Source organism: Rhinolophus hipposideros (genome assembly GCF_964194185.1).
Source record: "Rhinolophus hipposideros genome assembly, chromosome: 8".
Taxonomy (NCBI): domain Eukaryota; kingdom Metazoa; phylum Chordata; class Mammalia; order Chiroptera; family Rhinolophidae; genus Rhinolophus; species Rhinolophus hipposideros.
Genome location: NC_138054.1, coordinates 28260147 through 28274000, shown reverse-complemented (window position 1 = coordinate 28274000; position 13854 = coordinate 28260147). Strand labels below are relative to the sequence as shown.

General features: G+C 44.4%; 1 protein-coding gene across 4 annotated transcripts in view; it reads left to right on the top strand.

The window, feature by feature from the left end:
- Positions 1-458: 458 nt before the first annotated feature.
- The window catches only part of LRRC8D (leucine rich repeat containing 8 VRAC subunit D), a 110391-nt gene continuing 96995 nt past the window's right edge, over positions 459-13854 (top strand). Inside the window, exons 1-2 of one of the 4 annotated variants that reach the window (XM_081055003.1) lie at positions 459-3422; positions 4212-4255. The gene's annotated coding sequence lies outside the window, so the exon portion shown is untranslated. Of the gene's footprint in view, positions 3423-3910; positions 4256-11071; positions 11277-13854 lie in introns of those variants that run through there. The other 3 variants (XM_081055000.1, XM_081055001.1, XM_081055002.1) reach the window with 3 other exon arrangements.

Here is a 13854-nt window from a genome sequence, read left to right as displayed (position 1 = left end):
AAAACATGAGAGTGATAGTGTCTCTCTCATCGGGTTGCTATGAGGACTAAAAGTGAATATATGTAAAGTGCTTAGAGCAGTGCCTAGCCCATCATAAGTCCTGTGGCTGCTGTTATTATTAGTGTGACACAGACTTACCATGTGCTGGAACAGTTGCCATTCCTGAGCATAACAACTCACCAAAAGACAGTAAGAGCTCTGTAAGGTTTGGTTAACTAGACCTGCCTTCACACCTTATTGTGTTTCTGCCTAATGTAGCCTCAGATTCCTTTTTTTAAAAAATCCGATTTCTTAATTTTGAATCCAATGTCCAATCAGTTGTTGTCCTTTGCTGCCTCCTTCTCATTTGTTTTTCTCCAGGAAACGGGACGCTGACAGCTTCTTATATCCTAGATTATCAGAGTGATCTTTCATTATTTGTCACTGGTAGAGCTCTTACCAATTTTATCTTTCAAAATGTTTTTATTTACTACTTTTCTTATTATCAAAGTAAATATGTGCTAACAGAAAAACAATTTAAACACACAGAACTTTGCAATAGGAAGTGAATGACCCTGGTAATCCCACATCCAGAGATAACCAACCACTGTAACTGCCTGCAATGTATGCTTCTCAATTTCTTCTAAGCATGCACTTAATAATATGTATAAAAAGACAAGAAATACAAATAAAAGTAGGATCATACTTCTCATATTGTTCTGCACCATCTTTTTCACTTACAGATTTTGGACATTTTTCCATGTTGGAACAAATAGATTTATTTTTTATTAATAGCTTCTTAAGGTTTTCTTATACATTTCTTGCAGAATTTGCTTAACTAGTTTTCCTACTGGGATTTTTTTATTTTAAGTTTGATTTTTAAAAAAGTTTTATTGGGGAACATTGGGAAACAGTGTGTTTCTCCAGGGCCCATCAGCTCCAAGTGATTGTCCTTCAATCTAGTTGTGGAGGGTGCAGCTCAACTCCACGTCCAGTTGCCGTTTTCAATCTTTAGTTGCAGGGGACACAGCGCATCATCCCATGTGGGAATTGAACCGGCAACCTTGTTGTTGAGAGCTTGTGCTCTAACCAACTAAGCAATCCAGCCGCCCCTCCGGAAGCTCAGCGGCAGCTCAGCGGCAGCTCGTTGTCTTCAATCTAGTTGTGGAAGGCGCAGCTCACTGGCCCATGTGGGAATCAAACAAGCAACTCTGTTGTTCAGAGCTCACGCTCTAACCAACTGAGACATCGGGCAGCCCTGGGATGTTGTTATTAGACTTTTACACCATTATGTTTCCACTATTACAAACAATGCTGTAATAAACATACCTGTACATATATTTTTTGAAAATAGGTGTCAGTATATCTGAAATACATAAGTTTGGCCAAAAATTTGTTCAAAGTATCAATTCCTAGATGTAGAATTGCCTGGTCAAAGAGCACACATTTATTTTATCAAAAATTGCCAAATTGTCCTCCACAGGGATTTATCCGATTTATACTCACATTCTTGTTTGTCCACATTTGACTGTTTTCTATTACTTTTCTTTTCTCAACTTATACTGATCTTGAAAACATATTTCTCTCAAATCTAGAATCATAGTTTAAAACCTAAGGAAGTTGAAAACATGGCACAAAGTGTGTTTACAGACAGCAAAACATTCCAAATTAATTATAATAGTAGGGTGTTTTCAATCAAAATAGCACACCACTAGACGTTAGCAGTTTTAAAAGCTCCCAGATCAGCAAATCCGGTACTGTGATTAGTTCACTTGCCACACAGCTCCTGCCCACACACCTCCTTCTTGGCTGGGTATGTGGAATACAAGAAGCTGCTGGCATGAGGGACAGGGCAAGAAAAGTGAGAAAGCAAGAGGTCAGAAGGGCTCAAAATCTAGTGTCATCTTAGTCTAGGACCGTCCCTTGAGTGTGTGGTGGACCATTCTGTTCATACTCCTCCCTGTCAGGGGGGCTCTTCTCTACTTCCGGTGCTTGATGAACAAGGGCTCATCATCCAAGGGTCAGGTCTATCACCCCCTTCTTTCTGAAGCCTTTCCTGAAACCCTAGAACACCACTCTCTTTAATGCATCACTATATCTGAACCCACACCTTCCTGAGGACTGAAGAGCATTAAAAAAATTTTTTTTTTTTTTTTTTTGGTAAACGTTGATTGAACACTCACTGACATGTAGATGTTGGAAGAAGCGAGGTAAAACTTCCCATTGTTCACAGAAATGGGTGGATTCGGATAAAAGGAGTTATCTAAGTATTAGGTTGGAACCATCTGTCTCGTTAAAGCAAACAATTCCAAACATCCCTTCTGACTTTATTTCTTGACCTCTGCTCCTCTCCAGCCATGAAAAAGACTGCAAATATGCGTACTTTGATCTTACAACAAAAACAAGAGGGAAAACTATCAGGTTGGAAAACACCTCTTAGCAGAGCCCAACTTTACATCTGCCTGCTTCAGATACAAGACATTTTTGGCAAAACAAACAAACAAACAAAAAACAAAAAAAAAAAAACGGGGGGGGGCAGACTCAGATTAAAAGAAGAGCTGACTCTCCAGTATATTTTTAATAGCAGTGACAAAACAAATGAAGCTCGGAAAATAGTCGTGCCAAGATAAAGTTGTGTGGGCCCCCAATCCCAGGTAAGTAGTTAGTTGGTTCGAAGGGTTGGAAGCCGCTTAAATGATTTTTACGCAAACCCTCCTGACTACCATTACATTGCCTTTCTCCCCAAGTCTTAAGAGCATAGTTTCAATCAACAGGCTAGAGACCTAGGAAGGGGGGTGGTTCCTGACCTTGCTGGCTCCCGCCGGACAGGGGTTGCCTGGCACCGCGCCCTGCCCAGGTGGGCGTCTGACAGTATTTGGGGGACCGCGACCACGGCTGCCGCTCTGTCCCGCCCCAGGCACCTGTTGGGCGTCTCGCAGCTTCTCGCCACCAGTCCCCGACCCAGGGCCACCTAACTCGCCACCCACCCAGCGCCCGGCGGGCTGCGGAAGCGCCCCGACCCTCGGCAGGCGCGGCAGAGCAACTAGGGGGAAAGCGCTCGCAATCACATGGAGGCCCAGGCCCGCCCCATTGGCTGCGGCGGAGCCAGTCGCGGCGCTCGCCAGCTGCGGTTGGTCCTGGAGCAGCCGCGCCTGCACGGGCCCGGAGTCCATGTTACGCTTTGTCTAATTCCCCCCGTTACAGAGTCATGTGCTGCTGCTCTGGTCGCCGCCGCTGCCGCCACCCGTGGTGCCCCGGCTCCTCCGCCGCGCTTCGAGGTGGCCGCCGCGGGCGGGGCCGCGGGAGCAGGGTCCAGGGCGCCGCGCGCCTTCGCCGCCCCGCCGCGTCCGGGGGCAGCCGCCGCCCGCCGCAGGTGATGCCGCCACCTCCCGTGTCAGCATAAGCCGCGGCTCGGCGGCCGAGCTGCCCCGGCGGCCCCCCAGGTGGGTGCGCACCTCTCCCGGGCAGGGGCCGAGCGCCGCGCAGGTGGGAGCCGGATCGCGCCAGCCCGCGCCACGGCCCGAACGCGCGGGGAGCGGGAGAGGGAAGGGGGTAGCGGAAGGCGAGCGTGGCCGGGTAGGCTCCCACCTCTGTCCCCTCGGGCCCCGAAGCTTGTTCCGCTTTGGGCAATCGGAGTGGCGGGCGTTTGGGCCGCGGGCGGCGGGCCCTGCGGGCGGGGAGGCCGGCCTGCCTCTCTCCGGCTCTCCCTTGCGCGCGCTCCCCTCTCTCGCCTGCCTCCGCCCAGTTGGAAGGGCGAGGATACCCGGGGAGGGCTCCGCTGATTCCTCCTGGAGGTGGGTGTTTGGTGTCTGGCCTTGCTGGCCGGGTGCCCAGAAGGTGAGCCCTTTAACTTCTGCAGAAACGCCTCCCAGTCGCCTCCTTCCCGCGCCGGGTGGGCTGGGCGGGGAATCGAGGGCCGCGGCCCGCCCCCACTGCTGGGAGGGGGGAGCCGGGGGCCCGCAGGTGCACCCAGCCCGCCGCGGGCCATCTCCGGGTTGGGTACCGGTATAATCCGCTTCTAGCTTGTTTGGAAGCGTGGGCACTTGGGAGCGGGACTTCTGCTCGAATCCTGCCCAGGGGCTTGGAAAGGAGGATTGTGTGGGGGGCGGTTGCCCAGATAACCATCTCCTCCGCTTACTGGAGGGTCGATAGGGGCCTTCCTCCTTCTGGGGTCCTTTATGTGGGGTATCTCTTACGGATGAAGAAATAAGGTTTTTTGGTTTCTTTAAAAGCCAACCGCAGTGAAGAAAAGCTGCTGCAGGCGAGGGGAGGAGAGGTAGGTCCCTGCTGGAGAGGGAGAGGTGGGGTGTGGGATCCCACTGGGTATGCACTTGGGGGGGGGGTGTGGCACAAGGTTGGGGGGTAGGGTTTCTGGAAACAAAAAGTGCAAAGGTGAGAGGGAGGGATCTCTCAGGAGGTAAACAGAGAATAGATATTGGGGAGTCCTAGCCGGCCGTGGGGCCCACTTGAGTTACTTGGGCTCATACGTGGCTCCTTTTGCTTTGCAGATTTCTTCCTTTCCTCCTTGACTTTGAAAAATGTTTCTTGTTAGGCAAAGGCAGCTATAAGAACATATTATGAGAGATACAGTAGTAAAGAGAGCCGACGTCTGGAAACTTAGCAGCTTTAATTATAAAATTACATTTAGTCCGTGTTTATTGAGCACCTATTATGTGTTCTGTGCTGGACTGGACGTTGCAAGAGTCTGGACAGGGAGGGAATTCCCGTCTACAGTAATGGTGAGGGCTATTTATTATACCTCATAAAAAAACCAAAGGGCACTTCCAAGTGCCAAGTGTGACAGTGATTCAGACCTTCCCCGCCCAAACTCGTAAGGCCTCTGCTTCTTACAGACCTGAGAGAAGGATCTTGCACCATAACCAGGAAATGGGGTCTTCAGAGAGCATTTGTTGATACAGTTCATAAATACTGAACAAATACTTATCATCAGCTAGGACAGGATTAGAATTGTTGCTTCTCTCTTCAACATTAAAAATGCAAGAGCGAGATAGGAAAGATCCTGAGATGAAAATGAGATGAAAATTAGGTAGTTAAAATACGGATCTGGCAAAGTTGATTTGGAGTGTCTGGTCTCTGTAGGTTATTTAGGGAGCCTCCCATGAAATGATTAAGTAGTCCATGGAGATGAGGGGAAAAAAATTCAAAATCTTGAATTGGCACGGCTTATTTATGTATTTGAATATTTGATCTTAGATTTGTCTCATTTATATTGAGGTGTGTGTGTACTTTGCTGATTAAAACTTAACACCTTAGGAGGTTGGCGAAGAAACTGTCCTTAGGTGACCCAGTACCCCAGACTCTTCCATTACCATGCTGAGTAGCGTGTGACACAGTAAAAGTATTGAGCCATATTTGTATCTTTTTCTCCCTGCCAAGGTTTACAGCATTAAAAAAAAAAAAAAAAAAAAGTGGTCAAAACTTGGCCTTTTTTTCCTTTATTTTCATATTGTGTAGAGCTGTTTTGATTGATTTTAGAAAATTTTGATGTTTTGTCATGTCCCAATAGCTAAATTGTTTTGGTAGCTATCTTTTGGAAATGGGACTTGGTTTAATCTCAGTACTGTAGGTAAATTGGCACTAGCTATGAAAAAGTAAAGTTTTGTCAAAACTGTACTCATGACCACATATGTTCTTGAAATGGTAGTTGGGAAGGGATTTTGTTGTATTTTCCTGCATAATTGGAGTTGCTGTTTGACATTCTAAGAAACAGCAGTCAGTATTTATTGAGTGCCAGCAGTAAGCAGAGAACCAGAGTGCGTGGTGCCGTGATGCCTTAATAAGGAAGGAGAAGATTCTTGAACTAACAGGGGGCAGGTAAGACAGGTGCGCATGAGGACACCACCAGAAGGAAACAATTGAATTTGTCTAGGAGGCCAAAGAATACTGAAGTGGAAAGGCTGTTTGGAGCCAGATGGAAGTGCTGTGTTCCTTGGAGAAGCAGGAAGGAGCACACATTCGGGGAAGCTTTGAGGTCTGTCAGAGGGCGAATATAGTAAAAGGTTTGCCCGGCTGGAGCAGAGACCGTGACTGATGAAGGAAGGCAGAGGGAATCTAGTTAGTGGAAAACTTGAACCGAAGGACAGTGGTGTTAATCATTTGTCTCAAGAAGAGTGGTTCTCAACAGGAGGTAGTTTTGCCTCCCAGCAGACCTTTGGCAATGCCTGGAGGCATTTTTGCTTGTCATAAGGGGGAGGCATCTAGTGATGCCCACTACTGACATCTAGTGTGGGTTGAGGCCAGCGATCCTGCTAAACAATCCTCCAGTGCCCAGGTTATTGCCCCACAACAAAGAATTATCTTGTCTAAACTGTAAGCTGTGCTAGGGTTGAGAAACCCTGCTCAAGACGGTGCACATAAAGGCCAGTGTAAAGTGAAGCTACGTCTCAGAATAGGCCTTGAGGGAGATGGTTCTTGACGCGGGAGGAAAGACACTGAGGTTAGGAAGCCAATCTAGGAGACTTCTGCTATGCTCAGGCCTGATGTGATAAGGATTTAGGCAAATCCTAATCATAAGAAAAGGGCATTTTCAAGAGGTCATGGCAGGTGAGCTAGCAGGGCGGTATAATACTGGGTAAGTAGGGAGTCACAGAATCAGAACTGGAATTTTAGAGGCCTGGGTCTAACTTTAGTACATTCTTAGGCTTGTTAGGCAGCCTCTGTTTAAACTCCCCAAGGAACAGGGAACTCGGTTAAGCGTCCTCACTTAGCATCTTTCATAGGTTCTGCAACTTTAAGTGAAACAATACGTAATAAAGCCTATTTTACCATACGCTAATAGATATAAACAAGCGTTGAGTTCCTGTGGCATCTCATCAACATAGTAATGAAAGGGCTTTGAATGAAATGACATTATTCAAGGACCTGCTGTACTGTTGAAGGCATGTCATTATATCTTTGGACTGTGTGTGTGATTATTATTTGAGCTGAAGACTGCTTCCTTGAAACTTTGTTTCCATGGATTCTGTTGCTCTGGAACTGCCCACTTGCTTCCATAGGATAGCCCTTTGAATGCACAAAGACAGTGTGATGTCGCCCTCCCCTTAATTAACTTTTCTCAATGCAAAATAATCCCAACTCTCCCTCGGTCCTGCATGGGACATGGTTTCTAGGTGTCTTCTCAGTTTGTCAGCGTCTCATGGAGAGTGATGAGTGTCTGGAACAGCATATGGTAATTGAGATGTGATGTGGTCACCCCAGAGTATAGGACGACAGCTGTTTCTTGACACCAAGGAATAAGCATCTACTTACAGTGCAGGTTAAGCTTACAAAACTGCCTTTGGTTTTTTTTTTAAGCGGTGCTCAGCACAGACTCACATATAGGTTCTGGATAGTCCAAACTCCTGGATATTTGTTGTATGAGCTGCTGCGTCCTGCATTCATTGAGCAGGTGCCTGTGTGTGTGCGTGTGTGTGTGTGTGTGTGTGTGTGTGTGTGTGTGTGTGAGAGAGAGAGAGAGAGAGAGAGAGAGAGAGAGAGAGAGAGAGAGAGAGAGAGAGAGAAAGAAAGTTGAGTGGAAGTTTTTTGGTTTATTTGGTTGGTTTTTGTCCTTGTTCAGTGATATCCTGTTTATTTTGGTCCAGTCTTTAGTCCTTTTGAGATTTTAAAATCTTGATTCTGCCTTCTAATCATGAGAGAGGAGTGGAATGACTTTGCCAAAAGCTTCGTAGTCACTAATATTAATACTACGACACGAAACCTAGTAGTTTGGCACTGCTGGTCCTATTTGAGAGCAGGAGGTGCTGAATGATAGAAGTGAATTCCAGGGGTTGGTTAGCCCTGACTTTAGAGTCTTCTGAGAAATGTGTGTTCATGGCCAAACTGCATTGGATTTAGTTCTTGCTAATGTTTTTACCTGAGGTGCCCTTTTAAAATTATTTGAGTCTGTTGTAAGGTTCTGAAATCTGTACTCCATCCTCTGTGGTCTTTGTAATTCTGTTAAGACATCTAGCAGAGAAATTCTGATGTTCTGTGCAAATCTAAAGCTTGCAGATCTGAGTTGCTTTTGAAATTTGTGAAGAGGTAAACAGGATAACTGGTACTGGCAAAAACCATGTATATAAAATTGGTTCCCACTCAGGCTAAGCTTTTTTTCTTTTCTTTTTGCTAGTATGCCCAAAATACTTAATTAGTGACAGCTTTACATTTGGAGAAGGAGAGAGGATTGAAGCTTAGAAATAAGCCATTTTCCCAGAACTAGGCTTTAGCTTGTCACTGACGTAATTTCACACTTATCAGATTTCATTGAGAAGACGTTAGGAAATTACCATTCTCAATGTCTTTTGAAGCAGGCAGGTCAGAAATCCTCAGTGACTTGGTGCCCAATTCTCCAAATGTTCTAGATCTCTCCAACAAACTAAATTTAAATCAATTATTTGGTTCGGGTGGCAGCCATCCAATAGTGTTGAGAGTGCTAGAACAAAATTTCAGCTCTCAGAGCCAACGTGTGCAGCTTCTTGGTTCTACATGGTTGTCATGCGTGAGCCCTTGCTGGTGTGTGTCTGTCTAGACAGGACAGTGTGCTTGCTCTCCCTTCCATACTGGTCCACATGGGAAACCAATCTAGGTCCCTGGAGACGAAGTATCCATATTCCTGGAAGAAGAAGGGATGTTTGGTGAATATTTGAGACTTCTTGAGTGGGAAGATACTTGAAAACCTTTAGATGATGTCCTTTTATATTTTCAAAGGCTCTGTCAAGGTTGAAGTCCCCTTGGGATGAAGGATGCCGTGTATCATTTTGAATAGAAAGATAGCACTTTGTAGATGGAAGGGATCAACACCTGAATTTTATAGATGAGACACTCAAGTCACAGGCGGGTGACGTGATTAGCTGCCGCTTACAAGTGGAGTGACAGAGCAAGCATTTGACTCTATCTGCCTATCTAAGACCACAAATAAAAGTTTCTTAGGAAAAAAAAAAGACTAGCAATTCTTGGGCACCCTATTTTCACAAAGTGCTAGAATTAGAAACTATTTTGTTTTCTATTGATAATACAAAATATTGAGTATTATTAATTATAACATGTATACTACCTACTTCCAAAAAAAAAAGATTTCTAAGGATAAAAGATGTCTCTTCTGCTTAAAGCTGTGTAAACAGTGGGGTCCCTCAGGTCTTATTTACATCATTGCTCCAAAAGAAGGAGCACCCAGTGGAATTTTCTAGGTTTACAGATGACCGTAAGCTCTTCTGAATTATGAAATCTCTAACCAATGGGGATATACTCCAGGGAAACCGTCCTGGGATATGTTAGTCATCAGAAGATTTGCAGGTGAGTTTCTTTGTGGGCAAATATGAGGTCAGGTATTAAAGGGGAAACTATGGAACTCTCACAGGGTGGGGTTTTGGTGGGAAAACCCACGAAAGGGCTTCAAAAATACTTTCACAATGTTGTTCCACTTGCTGTTGGAGATTATAAAGGACAGGGGATACTAAGCTTCCTCAAAAAGATTTTGAAACAAAACAGAAAACACAGTCTTAATTGAGTTTCCGCTGTGCTTTGTTCACAGCATGGGCCCCGGACTTTAGGAAAGACACCGGAGCTGGAATGAGCAATGTCATGGCACTGAGAAATTGTAGATATTCCTGCTAGAATGGAAGCACCATACGAGCAGGGCCTTGTCCATTTATTTTTCTGATAAAAAAACTATTAGGATTTCTAGCATCTAGAAAGACGAGCGCTGGGAGGAGATGTTATTGAAGCCCATGAAATCACAGGATAGGGACCAAGGAAACCTGGATTAGTCACCTAATCCCAGCAAACCTGAACGTGGTGTGTCAATTGCCGGCTTCCTTGTCTCCATTTCCCGTACTCTGTGGTGAGGGCAAGGGTGTACCTGTGTTGTTCTCTGATTTCCTAGTGTCCCACATATGGCAGGCCCTCCATTTGTATTTGTCACCTGTAGGAATGCATGAAGAGGTATACCTCAAAGCTTTATAAGACATAAATTCAGGATGGATGCAAAAAAATATGGTACCAATTTTTCTTAACCGTGGCTGGCATCAGAATCATTCTGGGGAATACAGTTTCTATCTGAAGTTGGGAATCCTTGTATGTGGAGGGCCGATTTAAGTGATAGGTGGATTTTTGATTGTGAGGGTGGCCAGCACCCCTAACCCTAACCCTCTCGTTGTTAAGGAAGTAGTGTATTTTAAAGTTTACATGAGCCCAGCCGGACCTTTCCCCATACCTATTGAATCAGAATGGCTGGGGCTGGAGTTCTGGTTTGAAAAGAACTCTTCCTGCCCCCAAGTGATTCTGATGTGCAGCCGAGACTGAGAACCACCATCTTATATAGTCCTATGCGAAGGCGGGCAATGACTCAAGATATCTTCAAAAAGGCCTTGAAACATTCGTGGCTGTCCACATCCCACAAGGGAGACATGCTGGGTGTGAAATCCCACAACTGGTTATTAAGACAAACAAGGAGCTTTGAACATAAATCTGTATCCTTGGAAGGTGATGACCAAGGCAGTGGATGTGCCACAGTGTGGTCCTTGGTGCCCCTGTGAGACACTGCATCCTGGACCGGAGGGCATGGTGGGCCCGCCTGGCAATCCATTCTTGAGCAGTCATTTCCTGAGTGGGTCCGTGATGACAGTTGAACCAGCCTGTGCAAAAGTGAGAATCGAAACAATGCAACAAGCTTTTCAGTTTTAATTTTAGTGCTAAGTTTATTCAATTAAAAGGGTCTTATTTTTATTTATTGATTTATTTTTGTATAGCTTGCGTTTGTCCTTCCTACTTTAAGGGGTTAGTATTTTTTTTCTTCTATGAAAGGATGGCAATGGTTTGCTTTTTTGGTGTCATTCCTTAGTCACCTAAACCCTGGCAATGTGATGACAGTTTTCCTTTTGAAGTTTTTTTTTGTCTTTTTTTTTTTTTTTTTAACACTGATTCATGAAATCAAAAGTCTGGGAACAACCACTGCTGTGAGGTTTTCAAGATGTCGGTATCTTCCTCTTGACACCTGCTATTGGAGAAGGCTCACAAATATCAATGTTCGATTTCATTATGAATATTTCATTTCTTAAAAACATGTTTACTTTCCTCTTCTGCTTGTTGGTAACAGAACTTTGCCAGAGAAGGCTTCAGCCACCCTTAAATCCCATTGCTAAATCTCAGCATCAACAGATCACCAATACTGCAGTGAATTCTACAAAACAGAAGAAAGAACGTGCAAGACAAGTCCCCCTTCTCTCTGAAAGATGTTGACCAACAGAAAGGTTCCTCTCCAGATCTCACTCAGTGGAGACAGGACCCATCGATGACATTGGGTATGAAATGCCATTAGTCAAAATTCTCCACTGATTTTCTTAGAACCCAATTCTAAGAAATGTTTGAAAATTAAAATTCTTTGGAAAATGGCCTCCATGATGCTTTCAATGGCACCCTACTGAATAAGCTTTTAAAATCAGTTTGTTATAAGATATAACTTGTTTTTGTAAACATAACTGGTCAAGAATTAATTGAACAGTTACGGAATACCCCAAGTTAATAATAATAACAACAATTTATTAGGCTTTCACTGATTGTCCAAACCTGTGCCATAGAACTTACATCCGTTCTCATGTAATCCTCAAAATAATCCTCAGTAGACAGTGGTCTTATTCTCATTTTACAGATGAGGTAAGCTTGAGAGGTAACTGAGGCTTGAGAGGTTATGTGATTTCCAAAAAAATCACACAGAAGTGGTAGAGGTGAGGTTTGAAACTAGTCTTGTTTCTGTCAAAGTCCATTCTCTTATTTAATGTACTCTTCTCATTTCCCTTAGATCTTTCTTTGCATTCGTTTTATAATACCTATTAATATTTCTGTTAAAAAGACAAAAAAGAGAATCAGATTTTGAGGTGTAAAGGGATCTTACAGCTTGTCTAGTTCATGCTCCTGACTTAAGGATCAGATCTGAAACGTAGGAACTCAGCTAGGAAAGTAGAGCAGTAGTGGTGCCCAGGTCTTCAGGCTTCCAGGCGGGTGTTTTGGTCAGCGCACAGTAGTTTTAGAAAATACCAACCCATTGCTAACACCACTTGTGGGAAAATTTATCCTAGAATTGAGAGGGTAATTTAAATAATTTGTTTTGGTGCTTTCTCTAGCCCTATTCTCTTTTATCACCAATTGTTGGTAGAATGCCACTTGTAACAGTACACACTACACACCTTCCTCATAATTAGGTCTGACCCTACAGTAACTACTGTACATAAATATATAAAGATGGAGCTAATATTTGTTAAGGTGTTAAGACCAAATACTTGCTGAGTGAATGCTATAACAAATACATGCAGTCAAAACAAATAATCATTATTCATATCCTCTTAGTGAAGAATGAATGAATAAATATCCATATATCTATATATAGCCTGTTTTATTTAGAGAGGTATTATGCCCATCTATAATCTTTTCAGTAGAGTGAATTCATTCTGTTAGAATTTCTACTGTAACGGCTTTATTTTACATGTTAACATGTACCCAATACTAAAATACAAATTGGGAAATGGTCTGCTGTGTTACAGAGTTTGTACAAATGCACCCCTTCTTGTGCACACACGCGGAGAAGGGGAGAGAGAGAGACTCTAGTAGCTAATGGCCAGGGTTCTCAGCAAATACCAAACGCTGCCTGACGTGGGCCTCATGTCAGATGATTTATGGTAGCTGGTACTCAACCTTGGGGTAGGGTGGTGAAGTGGGGGCAGTGGACATGTGCTGAACTAGAAAATTCAGGTCCTGTCTAAAGGGGGTCTGTTCAGCAGATCTATTCAGCAGCCAATTGTTGCCATATGGGAATGTGGGCCAGTCTTGCCAGATCTTCTGATTTTTCACTGCAAACCAGAAATCTGGATTATGACATAAAAATCTCCTGATTTTAAAAGATTGGCTAACTCAATACTTTAAATACTTCCTGCAGACCAAACAAAATAGCTTTGTGGGCTAGATAACAGCCTGTGGGCTTTGACCCTTAGAGATACATAGCCCTTTAGTGGCCAGGTAAACAGAAGTATTGGAGTTGAATAAAAGCACAATACACTTTTAAAAATCAGTTTAATAGTAACAATTTCTGCCCTTTAAATTTGGTATGGATGCATTGGAAGGGGTCGTCCTGCTTGAGGAGTAATAGACTCTGGGAGAAATGTGTAGGCTATGGGAATGTAGCATCAAGCAGAAGATGATCTGAGTAGGGGGTGCGGGGAGTGAGGGGTGTAGGCAGGCCTGGTGGTAAGAGAATGAAGTGGTAAGTGCCACTTGGAAGTGAAGGAAGAGATCATTTATCCGGGAAGGTACGGGAAGTGAAAGATTTCTCTATATCTTAAAGATGATTTGGGGGTAATAGGGAAGAGAGGGAGAACAAAGAGGAGCCCTTACATGAGAAAGGGAAAATTGTGACCCGATAAATATTTAGAAATAATGCAGGATCTGTGTGGGTGGGCAGAGTGCTGTTTTGCTGAACCTAGTGTGTGCCCGTTACTTTGTGTTGTGGCTTCTGCAAAAGGAGAATTGGAGTGAAAAAGAAGGGAAAGGGTTTATGTCAGAATATAGAATGAGGAAAAGAAGAGGGAACTAACTACAGAACAGCTGATATCAGAGAGTAAACCAAGAAATATTTGCGTTGTAGAAACTTGGCATCTTCGAGCACAAACCAACCCTCGTTGTTCGCCCCCACACCCCAGCTTGGTCTGAGTGGGAATGCATGGCAGCCCCCAGTGCTCAGCTGGCACTGGACACCAGCTTGTTTCTCATGGAGGGCTAGTGTGTCCGGCACCACCGGAAGCAGCTGGCACAGTCCCTTCGTGTGGAGTTAGTGGATACAAGCTGCATTTGCTCGGTCAGGGCACACTGCTTGGAGGACAGTGCAGGCTG